General features: G+C 35.7%; 1 long non-coding RNA gene across 1 annotated transcript; it reads left to right on the top strand.

Annotated features, from left to right (window-relative positions):
* Window positions 1-11,893: 11,893 nt before the first annotated feature.
* Window positions 11,894-14,943, top strand: LOC114526588. The gene is made up of 3 exons (XR_003687351.1): window positions 11,894-12,177; window positions 13,327-13,690; window positions 14,005-14,943. It is a non-coding gene; the product is annotated as an uncharacterized LOC114526588 (long non-coding RNA).
* The last annotated feature ends 1,188 nt before the right edge of the window (window positions 14,944-16,131 follow it).

The following is a 16,131-nucleotide window of genomic DNA, read 5'->3' as shown; positions in this document are numbered from 1 at the left end:
ATAGTTTGCGCTTTTCAAGAAAAAAATGCGGGAACGGTGCGTTGTGAATGGCTGCAGCAACTGGGCAAGTTTTTCTTAAAATATTTTACGTTATTGGAAGATCGAAGTAAAATTACAATTGATTATATTATGTTTGACCAGAACTCGGTTCCTGAGTCCCAGGCCTCTGAGCACGACAGAAATTTAGGCAAATCGTCATGTTTAGATGTAAATACTTTCGAAACTATTTAACTATATCAAAAAGGGTTGTAGAACTTATAAACTAATTTTTCAAGCTCTATTCAAATCCGTAAAGACCCCACAAGTGATATGGGCACTTTAAAATTACTAGCAAAATAAAATTTTTAAACAATCAACATTTTCCTGTATGATTCCATCTTCCTCTACTTTCGACGACGCTTTCCTGTAACATTGCAATGAGCAAGCAGAAATGAGTACACATACATGCATCTATATAACTATAACATATATATGTAAACGGTCCGTCTACGAAACTTGTTATTTTTGGTGCGGCGTCAGTGGTGTTTAAATCCACAGCACTATCCGAAAAGGTTGTGCTGATTTGCGACTCCTTCCCATTACCACTCGCTAGAAGGCCTCCCGTATCATTGTCGACATCGCCCTTTATATCCTTTACGGTCTTTTTCCTTTTTTCATTTTCCTTCTTTGGGAATTCTACAAGATATAAACCGCATTCGCAAGCTTTCCTGGCGTTTAGTCATTAAAAAATATTCCAAAGCTTAAAGAAAAATGCATGAGCGGGCGCGCCAATTAAGTAACATGAAAGTGTTTGAATATTGGATGAATGCAACTTACTTTCATCAAGAACAATAAGGTCAGCATGGTTGAACCAGGACCTTTGAATGTGCACTGCATTACACTGTTTCCTGTTTGCCTTAAATTTGGTTTGCACACTAACACATCCAATTCTTTTATTTTTTATAAACACTTTGATGCAATTTTCTGTGACGGACTCAGCACTGCTCTCATCCAGTTGATTCACTAGTATTTGTCAGACTGATCGAACATTGAATACGACAGATGCACCACATAGACATTTTGTTGGATTAAAGCTGTTAGAGAAATACTCTGCAACCTATATAATATTGATAGAATATGTTATTATTTATTAAAGAAGGTTTAACACTAAATTTACGCTTAATAATTTGCATCTGCTTCTTTATTAAGTCTCCACTTATTTATGCAGCGCTCTTTTGCTAATTTGCTCTTGTGTAGTCGCACAATCTGTTGTTGGATTAAAAATTTATCGTGAAATAATTTTTATTATATAAAATCATGCACTGATAAATGCTGAAATTTGTGAAATTTGCCCTCAGAATTAACTCAAAAACTATATCAGTATCCGACAAGATATATTGCATACTTCTTATATATCTTCTCCAAGAATGGCCGGGATAAGCTTCTCGTGAAGAACTTCCCTCATCAAAGCCTCATTGTCTTGGACATTTCTTTCCTTTTCTGGTGTCACCTCAGGGGCCGATCCTTGATAGCTTGGGAGAATCACATCTTTAACTTTGTACAAAGGTCATCGTATAACTTGCTCATGCCAATCCTTTCCAACATCTGTTGAATTCATAGTTTTTGCAGTTCTAGTTTAGTGTTGTTACTTTTCAGATGCAGCAATGTTCATTTCATTAGCTATATAAAATGATCTGGTTTCAATTGACATTTAATTACCTTATGTCCGCAATATACCAGCAGACTTATCATATCCCTTATCCTATGCTCAATAGGTTTCACATCAGTCAAACTTTCACATGCCTCTTCGACGTCATTGACGATATCAAAATAGGCCGGGTCATCTCTAATGTGTAATATGCATGTTCGGATGTACGCGGTGAGGATTCCGACACTTTGGTACGCGTGCTTGGACGCCTTTCTTAAGTTAAGCTCAGCAATTGCTTTCTGCCTACCCACCAATCGTGGCTCAATTTTTTCGAAGCGTATTCTAATCAGCCTTGAATTTATCCTACAAGGTAGAAGAAACGACTAAGATTTCCTACACCAGTACATACTGCATCACATATTGATATATATCATAATATATTAGCTACTTAAATTCAATGTAAATTATCAAGAATATAGTATCATGAATAATTATGTTGCTCTTGAACTAAAGTAACGTAAGCGAGAAATTTTAATTCCAAATATTTAATCTGAACTGTAATATATTGCATATAAGTCAGTAATGAATTTTTTTATGAAATTTCATTTTTGATAACTCTCAATCGGTACGTAAATTGTTGACCTCTATTTTATTTTAAAAGAAAGATAGCAAAATGCTTTATTTTATGTCAGACTTTTGATATCTGCTCAAGAAAATAAAAAAAGAGGAGACTAAACACTTGGCCGGGGCGACATTGCTAATTGTTCTCAACAAGGATTAAAGCCACAAATTTAAAAACACTAAAAAGTTAAGCTTCGTAATTAATCCCCTTAATTTGTAGACTACCAGCTTAAAAAGCTCAATTATTGATGACTGATGCGCTCAAATTGAAATATGAAAAATGAACTAATGGGGTATCATAATATTGTCTATAAATTTCTATTTAGTCTGGAAACAAACTTACTTATCTTCAAATTTTTCAAGGTTTGTTGTGATAATAGGGACAGTATGGGGGCAATACGATGACTTGAGCGAAGCACTTCCACACTTTAAAACAAAGAAAGAGTTAATAGAAATCAATAAGCAGGTGCGGCAAGTAATAAAAATAAATTGAGCTTTCTCGCTATTTTTTTTAATAGTTTCATAGTGGTTGATAAGTCGAGTGTAAATTTTAACCGTATTTGATAGATAAATGCATGCGTTGCCAATTTAAAACATTAATTTTTTAAACATTACTAGGATGTTACTTATATTTGTATTATAAACCATATATTCTTATGTTTTTATGCAAAAGTATGTAAGGGACGTACTGCATTAAAAGAATTCACCACAATTTGGTACAATACTTTCGTGCTTGACACATTGTCCCAACCGAAAGGTATTGTGCTTTCTGACTGTTTCTTCTCAACGCATCGTTGTGAAGATTCTACAAAGTAAATTGTTTTGAAATCATATTACATTAGCAATAATATTTAGATATACATAAATATTCAAGAATTTTCTGGGGTGAACAATTATTTAGTATACATGCTTGTAATAGTATTTTCTAAAGGCTGCTCAGTTCCACTGAACGTTTTTCATACGCACGTAAATGCACGTAAAAGTCTAAAGCCTCACACACATTTGAAAAAACTAGGTGAATAAATCGAGAGAACTTAGTTTTCCTCATATTTTAGTATGCATTTGGTGACCAATTTGCAAAATAATAACAATTTGGAAGCATTAAAAATTTTCCGCGCACCTTTATCTGCTTCACGCCCGGTCAGAGAGAGTTCTCTCAGAACAGAATTCTGTAGCTATGCCCTTTGTCCTTTGATAGGATCTGTTTATTTGCAGAACTTAATCATTGATTTCAGCACAATTTTCAATGCGTAGCTAATTTACGTTGTGCAGTTCTTATTGGAATTTCACATTTCTATTTCTATATTTCGAACATTTTTCGTGGATTTAATGACTATGTGTAACAGCTGGCTAATTTTAATCAAATTGATTGTCTTCAAATTCTTACCACTCGAAAAGTGCTTCACCCCGAACACACTCATGACTGCTTTTAAGGCAGTTGTTTTGCCAGAAACTAGATCTCCGTGCAGAAATATGAATTAGAATTGAACATCCTTCGAAACTGTCAACTATCGTTTGGTAATTCGCTGCCATGGCACTCGCCGCATGGGCCAAAATAACTTGCAGGGAATTATTTTGAAACAATTCCTGCTCAGCAACAATTAAATCTTTCAACGCCGCACCATCATCCAGGTCTTAAAATCACAAAAATAATCTAATGTATTTTATAATCATCAATACACGTAAGCATGGGCACTGAAACACAACTGAGTACGGTAGTGGAAAACGCTTCATTTTTATTAGTTAAGCTATAGTAAGTCGGCTATCTCTATTGTCGTTTATTATATCAATGCATAAAATGCTTAGAAAAAAGTTTCCCACTTCATTGGTCATCGACAATGGATCACAGGGCATTGCCGACTGTCTGCAAGTGTTGAAAACCCGCTTTACAACATGGTAAATGTTTTTACATGACAAGCCCTAGGATTTTACACAACTGTTTAAACAGTGCCAATGCCCAAGGAAAAAACCTTTGCATAGCCAATGCCCCTAGTTATAAAAGCAGATATACCTTCTTTAATTCCCTGTAGGTAGGGCAATGTGCACGTTTCCATGTACACATACTGACGTTCGTTTTCCGGAATGATTGTTCCTTCACCGTCTACTTGTAGATGGGTGTTAAACACCCAAAGTTGGTTTCATTCAAAGTTGGTCACTGTCTCAAAACCAGACCCTTTCTCAAACCCTAGAACCCCATCTTTCGAAACTAATTTATTTGGATCAACTTCTATGACTGCGTCGTCCTGTAGTACTTCAGATGCCATAGTACTCTATAACAGTCTAAATTCTATCGATCACTGTGCTCCAATACACGCAGGCGTGATGCTGAAAAGGCAAGAGCACATGGGTTTATATTATCACCATGCACCTGTCAAATACCTACATAAAGGCGTAATGGCGCGAGAATTAAAAGTTACGCCCCTTAGTTGTTGTAACACGTTTGACAAATCAGATGAGAACTGATACTGTGCAGGGCAACGTTTGCTACGCTGGAAAAGCCAGGACAGTTTTGTCAATCCTAGTCAGTTGTATTTTCGCCAGTTTTGTCCCCTCCCCCCAGGTGTCGCATTCAGGCCAAGGCATAAATTTTAAGAGCACGCTAATGCATGAAGTATATGATTTTATGGGTACTACGAAAATGCGCACTACTAGCTACCATCCTCAGTGTAACGGACGTGCCAAAATCGCACAATTCAGGCTATCCTTTGTTTCTAATAGGCGAGTGATTGGGACTTGTGGCTGGATTCAGTCACATTCACTTAGTATACTAGTAGACACGACACACTAGGCTTGTCTCCGTATATGACGTAGTTTTTGGGCAATTACCTAGGCTGCCAGTTGAATTGAATTTAGGCATGCCGCTGACAACACCATCCACCCAGAGCGAATATTTACAGTCAGTTAGGTCAGCATTTCATATTGCACACATGCCAGAGAACCACATCAAAAGTATCAGAAAAACAGCCAAAGGCGGTTTGGCAAAGCTCAATCAAACGACAACTGCTTGGCGGCCTTTCGAATTGGGCGAAAGAATCATGTCAAAAAGACCAAAAGGTTGGAAGTTTGGACATAGATCGGTGGGGCCTTATAGAATCCTAAAACGGGCTGGAGCAGACTATCGTTTTGTTTCAAAGGGAAGGTCTTACTTAAGGTGATGACCATGACCAGTTAAAGTGAGCAAACCGGTTTGCACTACAAACGGAATTGACGGATAAATAGTAGAAATTGACGGATTTCCTCGTGCTCGGGCTGCAGCATGGATAAATGTGACTATAGACTGAAATATAAATTTTTCAAAAGTGTTTCTCGGTAAGGCTTTGGTCATTACATCAGCTAACATACTTTTGGTTGAGCAATATTTTACAGACACTAAGCCTGAATTAACTTGTTCTCTTATAAAATGATAAGAAATATCAATGTGCTTGGTTCGATTATGCAGTTTGGGATTACGTGACAGTTCAATCGCGCCTTGATTGTCCTCGAATATGATTGAAGGTCTATCTTGCTTGAATCCAATATCTGTGAGTAATCTTCTAAGCCATACAATTTCTTGACTTGCCATGCTTAGGGCTACATACTCTGCTTGTAGATTTAGATACACAGTTTCTGTTTCATTTCAGATAAGTGTCAATGGCAAAATTCCAACATTGTGCTGCTTGCTTGAGGCCATATATACTCTTTCTTAACTTGCACACATAATCAGGTTTTTCGTCATCTATGTATCCGTCAGGTTGTTACATATAAATTTCTTCATCAAGTTCTCCTTGTAAAAAGGCAGTCTTAACATCAATTTGGTGAACTTCCCAGTTGTTAATATTTGCCAAAGCTAAAAGAGATCTTATAGAACTATACCGTACCACAGGTGAAAATATTTCTTGGTAGTCAACTTCTTCAGACTGAGAATATCCTTGTGGAACTAATCGTGCCTTATATTTATCAACTGTGCCATCTGCTGTATGCCTAACTTTAAATACCCATCTGCTTCCAACTATGTTTTTTCCGGCAGAAGGTGGTACAAGTTCCCAGGTTTGATTACTGATTAATGATTCATATTCAGAATTTATTGCACATTTCCAATCAACACAATTTTCTCCTGTCCATGCTTCTCGAATATTTACAGGCTCATCAATATTTGCTGTAAGATTATCTGCGGTGACATAGTTCTCTTCATCAAATCTCGTAGGTGGTCTGCATTGTCGCTTTGCTTCAAGATTTTGGGTTTCTCGAATGAAGTTTTTTTCATATGTTGCTCCCAATGGCAATTGTTGCTCATGATTTTCTGGTTCAGGAACAGGTTGTTCTGGCTCATCATGGTCAACTTCATCATTTACAAATGGAATATCTGGAACTTTGACTTGAACATTGTCCTCGACTGGATGAAGGCATGTTTGCTTAGAATTTGCTGTACCAAAGTTATAAAACTTTCTTTCCAGGAATATTACATCTCGGCTACGAACGAATTTACGAGAAACTGGATCATACAGTTTATAACCCTCGGTATTAGTAGGATATCCAACAAATATCATCTTTCTTGACTTTGCATCAAGCTTTCTACGCTGGTTCTCAGGAACATGAACATACGAAATGCATCCAAAAACTCTAAGGTTTGCAACATCTGGTTTTTGGTTAAACAAACATTCATAAGGAGTAATTCCATTCAGCACGGTAGTTGGACTTCGATTTCTTAAGTAAACAGCTGTATTTACTGCCTCCACCCAAAATTCATTTGGCATGTTCGAATGGAGTAACATTGCTCGAGCTGATTCAACTACTGTTTGATTAATTTGTTCAGCGATGCCATTCTGAGCAGCATTATACGGTACTATTAATTGGTGGGTCATTCCGTTCTCTTTCAAGTATGCATCAAATGCTTTGTTGCAATATTCACCCATGATATATTCCTTTGCCATAAGCCAATATTGATGGATCATCACCTAGATTCACTACGCAAGGCTGTTTAAACTGCACATATTCCGACAAGCGAGCTTTCTCAAATGTCATGTGCTGGGTGGCTCCAGAATCTATTATCCAATCAGACTTATCAATTATATTAGGTGTGTAAACTGGTAGTGCTTCATCATTGGTACTGTCTTCCAAATTTTGTTCTTCAGCGCAACGAGCTGCTCCTTTACTTTTAAATCCTTTTCCAGTTGCCCCATTTGACTCATTTCTCTGATTTCTCTTTGGACAATCTCTTGCAAAATGTCCTCTCTCTTGGCAGTTGTGACATTTTCCTTGAAATACTCTATCATTATTTTGATTTGTGGTGTTTCCACTTCCGTGTTGTATTCTTCTTTTGTTATACTTTCCTCGACTTGCAGAAAACGCATCTTCATCAGTTTTTCTTGCATCATTGCTTCGATCCACTTCATTCAGAAGCATGTTCTTAACTTTCTCATACGACAGTTCTCCTTCGCAAACAGCGTCTAGTGCGGTTATTAATGGCTTATATTCTTCAGGTAAACTTGCCAATAATGTTATCGCCAACTCTTTATCATTTACATCAATTCCCATTTCCTTCAATTGATCATGCAATGATCTGAGGTGACCAATATGCTCCAACATATTCTCTCCAGCACGGAAATGACAAGAATGGTATTGTTGATGCAATCTCACCTTTTGCAACAGTAATTCTTTGGCAAATTGATTTCGTAAAGCATCCCAGGCACCTTTAGCAGTTGTAGTTTCTCTCATTTGTCTTTGCTGTTCCGGTTCGATTCCCAAACAAATATACATCCAAACCTGTTTTGCTCCCAAGTTGAAGGTTCTTTGCGTTTCAGGGCTAGCCTCTTCTCCAGGAGATTCAGCTGTACCATTCGCATGTTCGAAAAGGTCCAAGCTCTCCAAGTATAGCCGCATGTTGAACGCCCTCACTCTGTAATTCGAGCCATTCAACTTCGCAAACCTCAACGCATTTGTCGAAGTATCCGACGACAAAGCCATTATATTTTTCTTCAAATAATCACTATACAATTCAAATAAACATACAATCGACTTTCCGAAGTGAACCTAAACATCCTGGGCCCATAACCTGTTAGGAAATTGAGGTCTAAGTCGAGCATTTAACCATATTTATTCATGATTGATAACGCTATACAAAAACATATAGATATCACAAACACAAGAAGAACATGAGGTGCCCAAAGGCACATGTGACAACAGTCATGTGACATGTGGTTCATTATATAAACCTTATATAAAGTTCTCAACATGATATAGTATGATGCTATATGATACAGTATGATATGGTATGATACGGTACGATACTTTATGATGCAATATGATACGGTGTGATACTGTATGATATAGTATGATACGGTATGATATTGTATGATACTATATGATGCTATATTATACGACATGATATGATATGATGCTATATGATAAGATATGATACAGTATGATATAGTATGATGCTATATGATACAGTATGATACAGTATGATACGGTACGATACTTTATGATGCAATATGATACGGTGTGATACTGTATGATATAGTATGATACGGTATGATATTGTATGATACTATATGATGCTATATTATACAATATAATATAATATGATGCTATATGATACGATATGATACGATATGATACAATATGATACAGTATGATATGGTATGATACGGTACGATACTATATGATGCAATATGATACGGTGTGATACAGTATGATATAGTATGATACGGTATGATACTATATTATGCTATATGATACGATATGATACAGTTTGATATAGTATGATGCTATATGATACAATATGATACTGTATGATACAGTATGATACAGTATGATACTATATGATGCTATATTATATGATATGATATAATATTATATTATTTAATACGATATGATACAGTAGGATATAGTATGATGCTATATGATACGATATGATACAGTATGATATGGTATGATGCTATATGATACAGTATGATACAGTATGATATGGTATGATACGGTACGATACTTTATCATGCAATATGATACGGTGTGATATTATATGATATAGTATGATACGGTATGATATTGTATGATACTATATGATGCTATATTATACGATATGATATAATATGATGCTATATGATACAATATGATACAGTATGATATAGTATGATGCTATATGAGACAGTATGATACGGTATGATATTGTAAGATACTATATGATGCTATATTATATGATATAATATAATATTATGCTATTTGATACGATATGATACAGTATGATATAGTATAATGCTATATGATACAGTATGATACGGTATGATACTTTATGATGCAATATGATACGGTGTGATACTGTATGATATAGTCTGATACGGTATGTTATTATATGATACTATATGATGCTGTATTATATGATATGATATAATATGATACTATATGATGCAACATGATACGGTGCATGTATATATGTATGTAAAACTTTATTTATTGACGCTAGTCTTGTCAACAGCAATTGTTGATTTCCACAAGGGCCGTCATAACTATGAAAAAAGTACAATTACAAATAAAGAAGAAAGAGATAAGATAAAAGCATAACTATATACAAGAGATTAAGTTGGAGTGACCTGGTGGTATATATAAGACCCACAGTTGATTTTATCTACCTATTAAGTCGTGCTACAAAATTTTTTTGATTGCGCTTCCTTAGCTTCACGTGGAAGATCATTCCAAAGTTTAGCACCACTGTACTTAAAACTTTTTTTAAGAAATTTGCGTCTCGGTTTAGGAAGGGTCAGATCAGTGTAAGAATTTCTGAGATCGTAATTAGTTTGAAGACAGTTCCTCATCATCAATAACTCCTTCAAGTTTGGTGCACTATAATTGTTCAGAACTTTGTACAATAATGTTGCCTTGCTCATAGCTTGTCTTGAATCTAAGTTTTCCCATTCAAGAGCCCGAAGAAGGTTAGCAGACTTGATTTCATTACTAGCGCCAGTTATTATTCTGGCGGCTCGATTTTGAAACTTTTGTAAATTATCTCAGTGTTTTGTTACAAACTCCCCAAAGCGGGGAACAGTAATCGAAGTAAGGCGGAATCAGAGCATTATAAATTGATATCAAAGTATTTGCAGGAACATAAGCCTTGATATGCCTTAAGATTCCAATGCCTGCTCCGACTTTCTTGCAGACCATTTCTATATGCTCTTCCCAACGCAATGTTTCATCAAGTTTAACTCCTAGACATGGAATTGAGTGTACTCTGGGAATCGATTGATCATTAGTCATTACGGGAAACTCATTGTCAATTTTAGCAATGTTATGATTTGATCCAACATACATTATTTTGGTTTTTGTTGAGTGGTACTGAAGTTTATTTTTGACCAGCCATTGATTAACATTGTCTAAATCATGATTCAGATTAGCATTAAGGTCTACATAATTTTTCGCAAATGAAAATATCTGTGAATCGTCGGCGTATAAGCATGGAGTGGACTTTTCTAAACAGTCAGGCAGATCATTAATATACAGTAAGAATAATAAGGGGCCTAGTATGGATCCTTGAGGGACCCCACAGACAATTCTTTTAGGTGTTGACGTTGCGCCATTAACAAATGTCACTTGTTCCCTGCCACACAGATAGGATTCAAACAGTTTTAATTTGATATTTGAAATCCGAAATTGTTCTTTCATTTTGCGCAAAAGAATATTATGACTAATAGTGTCAAAAGCTTTTCGAATATCAATAAAAACTACACCATTTAATTCACCATTATCCATATTTTCATACCATGCATCACACATCTGAATAAGTGCTGCCAGCGTAGAATTTTTTGGGCGAAACCCAAACTGATGTTTAGAGAGAAGAGAATTAGCGTTTAGAAATTCATACAATTGATTTAAAATAGATCTCTCGAAGATCTTGGTAATAATCGGTAAGATTCATATTGGGCGATAATTTTCACATTTTTCCCTATCTTCAGATTTGTGGACAGGTACAACCCAAGCCTTCTTCCAATCGTCAATATAGACTCCGGTTTTAATACAAAGATTAAAAATCCACGTTAGGGAAGGGCTAATTATTTCAGCTGAGATTTTAAGTACCCTTGCTGGGATAGAATCAAGGCCTGTCGATTTTGAGGTCTTAAGATTACTTAACATAAGAAATACATCGTATTCGCTTACTTCGTTCAGAATAAATGGAGTTACTGGACTAGAAACAAGATTTTCTGACAAGTCCAGAGAATCATGGTGAATTTCAGCGGATAGTTTTGGCCCAATGTTCACAAAGAAGTCATTAAAGGCCTCAGCTATCATTAAATTATCAGAGATAATAGTGTCGCCTATTTTTAATTGGGAAATGTTGTTTGATTTATCATTTCTACCTAAGAGGTGGTTAATATGGTGCTAACTTTGTTTAAGGTTTTTAGCCTGGGCACAATCCTCAAATTTGTCCCTAAAATAGCACTTTTTGGCTTTACACAATTCAGAGTTAACTTTATTGCGAATGTCTTGATACTTTGCCCAGTGTAATTGAGAGTTAAATTTTACTGCTTTCTTTTTGTGAAAGTCTATAGCTTTCATCAGGTTTTTGATGTTGGGAGTGATCCAAGGAAGTGAGTTGCCTCGTATTCTCATACATATAAATGTGTGTGTCGATCAAGTACTTGCAAGTATAAAGATCTCCATAGTAGTCCAGTAATTTTAGGAGATTTTTTTGTTAAGGTCGGAAAAAAATAGTAAAAAGTTGAAATTTGCAGTATGCAATCCTTTAACCGTTCTCAACAACATACTAAAAGTCCTCATGTATCCCGCTTGAGCTTTTGTTGTATTAACGCCAGAACCATACACTACCTTTGAACGGAAATTTTGGCAGATTGAATACATTTTGTTGGATTTGGTTGGATTTGGCAGTTCAAAAGTGGAAGCACTGACAATAACAATTGTCTGCAGACGCTGCGAATTGAAAATATCTCAGTTAAAAAAATGTAAGTATATGTGCAAAAAACCTTTATTTTCTTCAGAATTTACACTATATGTTAAACTCTACCTTCGGTATGCAACAAAAGCTGTATAATATATGCCAGTCTGCAAAGTTTACTTTTTAACCGGATATCGATTCAGCCAGGCACATGTAAATGTACGCCAATTTTGGAAATGTATATGTGCAAAAGTTCCAAATACATTTATTTTTTAGACTTTAGTATAAATATATTTGGTCCAATTTTGCAAACTCTGAATAATTACTTCTAAAGGTAAACAAATGTACGCCATATGTACGCCAAAATTTGTGTTTGTACACCGGACAAGTCCGGTGTACACACTTTACTTTCCAGGCTGGTAATATATGCATTTGGCAACTGGATTTAAGTTTATAGCTATAGAGTATAGTCATACGTTTCTACACTCTACAGATCCCTTGCGTTGTTTATGATTTGGTATTTTTAAAAGGCAAATTTTCCAAGCTCCCAAGAAAGCTTAGTTATTATATATGCATTGTAGCATACAATAGCACAATGGCGCACATATTCTTTGGTCATATATGATCGGAATTTAATAAATGCAAACAAGGCAAGGGTCTGTTGCGCTATAAAAATTTGTACTACCTTGCTTGCTATTTGAAGCCCTTGTAATGTGTCATCCAAAGAAATATTAGATTACTAGTATGGAATGTTTATAAATTCGCCATATAGAATAGACCTTTTCGGTAATTACGTCACAACTACATTGAAGCGAGGCTTCTAAATAAAAGCAATATCGCTTGGCCTCTCAGCCTCGCTTCCGTGTAATTTTGACGTAATTACGAAAAGGTCTATTTGACTGAATGACCTGTTGGCATTTTCAAAAAACAGTGGAGCCTCCCCATGTTGTAAACATGATTAATGTAGAAAGTATCGCGGGCTTATCTTGCTAACAATATTATTATAGTCACCAAATTATTGCATTGATTTTTAACGTTTATTCATTAAAACACAAATTAAGTGTGAAATAAAATATATTAAGCCATTGCCAGAAATCCAGGACAGTTTCTGCACAGTTACAACGTGTTGCCTCGCGGGCGCAGATATAGCACTTTTGATTTTTAAGACTTTTCGATTACATCGCCATTCATTAAACAGTTTTTTACCCATACTCAGACTTTCGTAAAATGGTAAACAATCGAAGGAGCAATATGCTGAGAAGTTCGAAGAAACGTTTTGAAGTGGAAAGAGTTATTTTTCGCAGATATCATCGTAGAAAGGTGTGCATAATATGTTTTCATGAGCGCTCAAAATATTTATATTACAATGTCAATGACATTGACAACGACAGTCTATTTATTGTATTTCACTGTCTCTTGTTTTACTTAAAAAACTTAGATTGGAAACTTTTTCGGGCTGTTTATTATCGTTTATTAATGACTTGTCATGTTTAGGTAGAATATTATGTAAAATGGAAAGGGTATAGTTCTTTAGCAAACACGTGGGAGCCTGAGGGGAATCTTAATGCAGCTGCAATCAGGTATCTATTTTTCTCTTTTCTCCTATAAAGTGGATAAACTGTAGTTTTTAATTCATCATCGAGATTGAAACGGATAGATCTGTTCTTAATTTGAGGCTGCTTTATTAATTGGGCTATTGTATTAAAAAATCATACCTTTGACCCTGTCGAGGACGTCTGTTTTCAGGATTTATCTCTCTGGAAATCAAAACAAATTGTGGTCTGTGTAACTAATCCCTTTGAAAAAGTCCTCAACCCCCTAAATATATTTCTAGCAGAATCTGCATGACTATAGTTAGCATAGTTCAATAAACGATAAACGTTTCTTTTAATAGAGCTTATAATAATCCACAACCTTCACTTGAAGCTATTGAGGAAGGGAGAGATTTCTTACTTTGTGGAATACAAAAACAGCTGAAATCGAGAAGCACTGTACCAACTGTCATCTCATTTCGGCGTGATGTGTTTAATTATCTTTTCAATGGAAAGGGGAAACCAGGCAATGACAGAAATTCACTTCTACTTGAAAGAAATGATTTTAATCATTTCCGTAATTTTCCAAACAATTGGGATAAAATTGTGGACAACATTGGAGACGGATTAAAGATAGATTTTCCTATAAAGCTACGCTCATTCTTGTCTTGGGGTCCACAAACACATACTTCTTTTGATGGAAAGTTTTTACCGTGCCCAAGATATCGCCCAGAAAAGTTAAGCATTTCAATACGTAAAAAATCATTTACTCTTTCTATTGAATATTAAAAGCTTATTTAACGCACTTAACTCTTATGCATGTTGTGTTCTAAAAATATTACTAAGTAGCAATAACTTTAACATTAATGACACTAAGTCTATTACACTGCACCGTTTTCGTAGCGTTTTCGTATTGTTTAAGAGAATTAGACTATTGTCTTGTGCCCCCTTGAGGATTAAGAACAATACAAAAACGCTACGAAAACGGTGCAGTGTAAAGGTAGCCTAAATACGAAGGAACTGTAAATGTCACTGTTTCAGTCATGTTATAAATAATGGTAAATAACTTTGTCTTTGTTTATGAAACGGTTTACATTAAAAGAAAACCAGTTATGTTTATAAGTTTAAATGATTCACTACTAAACTAGTTTTTTCTCTTCGTTTTAATTTTGTATTACAAATATTCCTTACTCAAATCCTTACTCATCCTACCTTTAATCTTCAATCTTTATGCACATTGCACCAAATGCATGCGTAGTTCGATGTGACACATTTAATCCCAAAGCAATAAAAGTTTTATATCGACGATTGGAAGGTAAAATATTCACTCATGAATGACAATGTGCCACAGTGGTTTCTGTTTTGTTTGTTTTTTTTGCGCATTGATTATGTATTTACCCGTAAACAAGACTTATATATTTCTGCGCATATCTAGCATTTGTAATGTCCTTGATTTCTGGCCATGAGCAAGTCAAATTGCCTTTGCAAAACCGGTAGTATAGAAATGGGAGGGTACCGGACTACTTGCCCTTGCCAGAACAGGGCGTAAAACAAACAAATTCCCTCCCAATCGTGGGAACTGACCAAAGACTCGCGATTTGGTTACGACTGTAACTTACGGCTGGAATTTACTTTTCTTCAAGGCCATGTTCTGGCAAAGGGCAAGTGGTAAGTGGTTCCCCCCCCCCCAAATTTTATACTACTAAAACCGACAAACTTTTCTGAGAATTAGATAGGAGTACACATTTCAGGTCTACTATTTCTATAGTATCATTAACTACATAATTTTGCAAATATGTACTACAGTATTTAGCTTCATGTTAGTTTTCTCAATTTCTTATATATATCATGAACAGGACGTTTTTGTGTTATTCACTTGATGCGAAGATTCAAAAATAATCAGAGACTAAAAAATAAACATTGTCAGTATGAACCAGCAGAGCATTTGCATTCTATGCGATGAAGAATTGTTAGCAGAGGAAAGTGTTACTGTGACAAGAGGAATGGAGACCATTCGAAAAAGCAGTGAACAACGCGGGGATGGAATCGCAGAAAGATTGGACGGCCTTTCATCAATCGATGTGCACATAATATGTCGTAAAAACTACACACGTCAATCCAGTATTAAGGCCGTGCTTCAACCTTCTCCAAAAAACAAAAACCCTTAGATCTTCAATGACGCAATTTAACTTCAAACAGCACTGCTTGTTTTGTGGCGATGACTGTGATATTTCAATTGAAACAAAAAAGCCTTTAGCCAGACGGAAAAGTATACACGAAATACGAACAATAACATGTAAAACCACGATTGCTAATGCAGCAAGTGAACGTGATGACGAATGGGGACAAATCGTACTCTCGCGTGTTGAATCCGCAATAGACTTGGTGGCTGCTGAAGCCAGGTACCATGGAAATGTTATGCAAATTTCTTAAAATTGCCATCAAAACGTAAGCCAGGTCGTCCACAAGACAACGATTTGGCAGAGGCA

This window comes from Dendronephthya gigantea, unplaced genomic scaffold (assembly GCF_004324835.1).
Source record: "Dendronephthya gigantea isolate DGI-Jeju-01 unplaced genomic scaffold, DenGig_1.0 000039F, whole genome shotgun sequence".
Taxonomy (NCBI): Eukaryota; Metazoa; Cnidaria; class Anthozoa; order Malacalcyonacea; family Nephtheidae; genus Dendronephthya; species Dendronephthya gigantea.
Note: the sequence above shows the minus strand (reverse complement) of the source record. Positions and strands in the feature narration are given on the sequence as shown.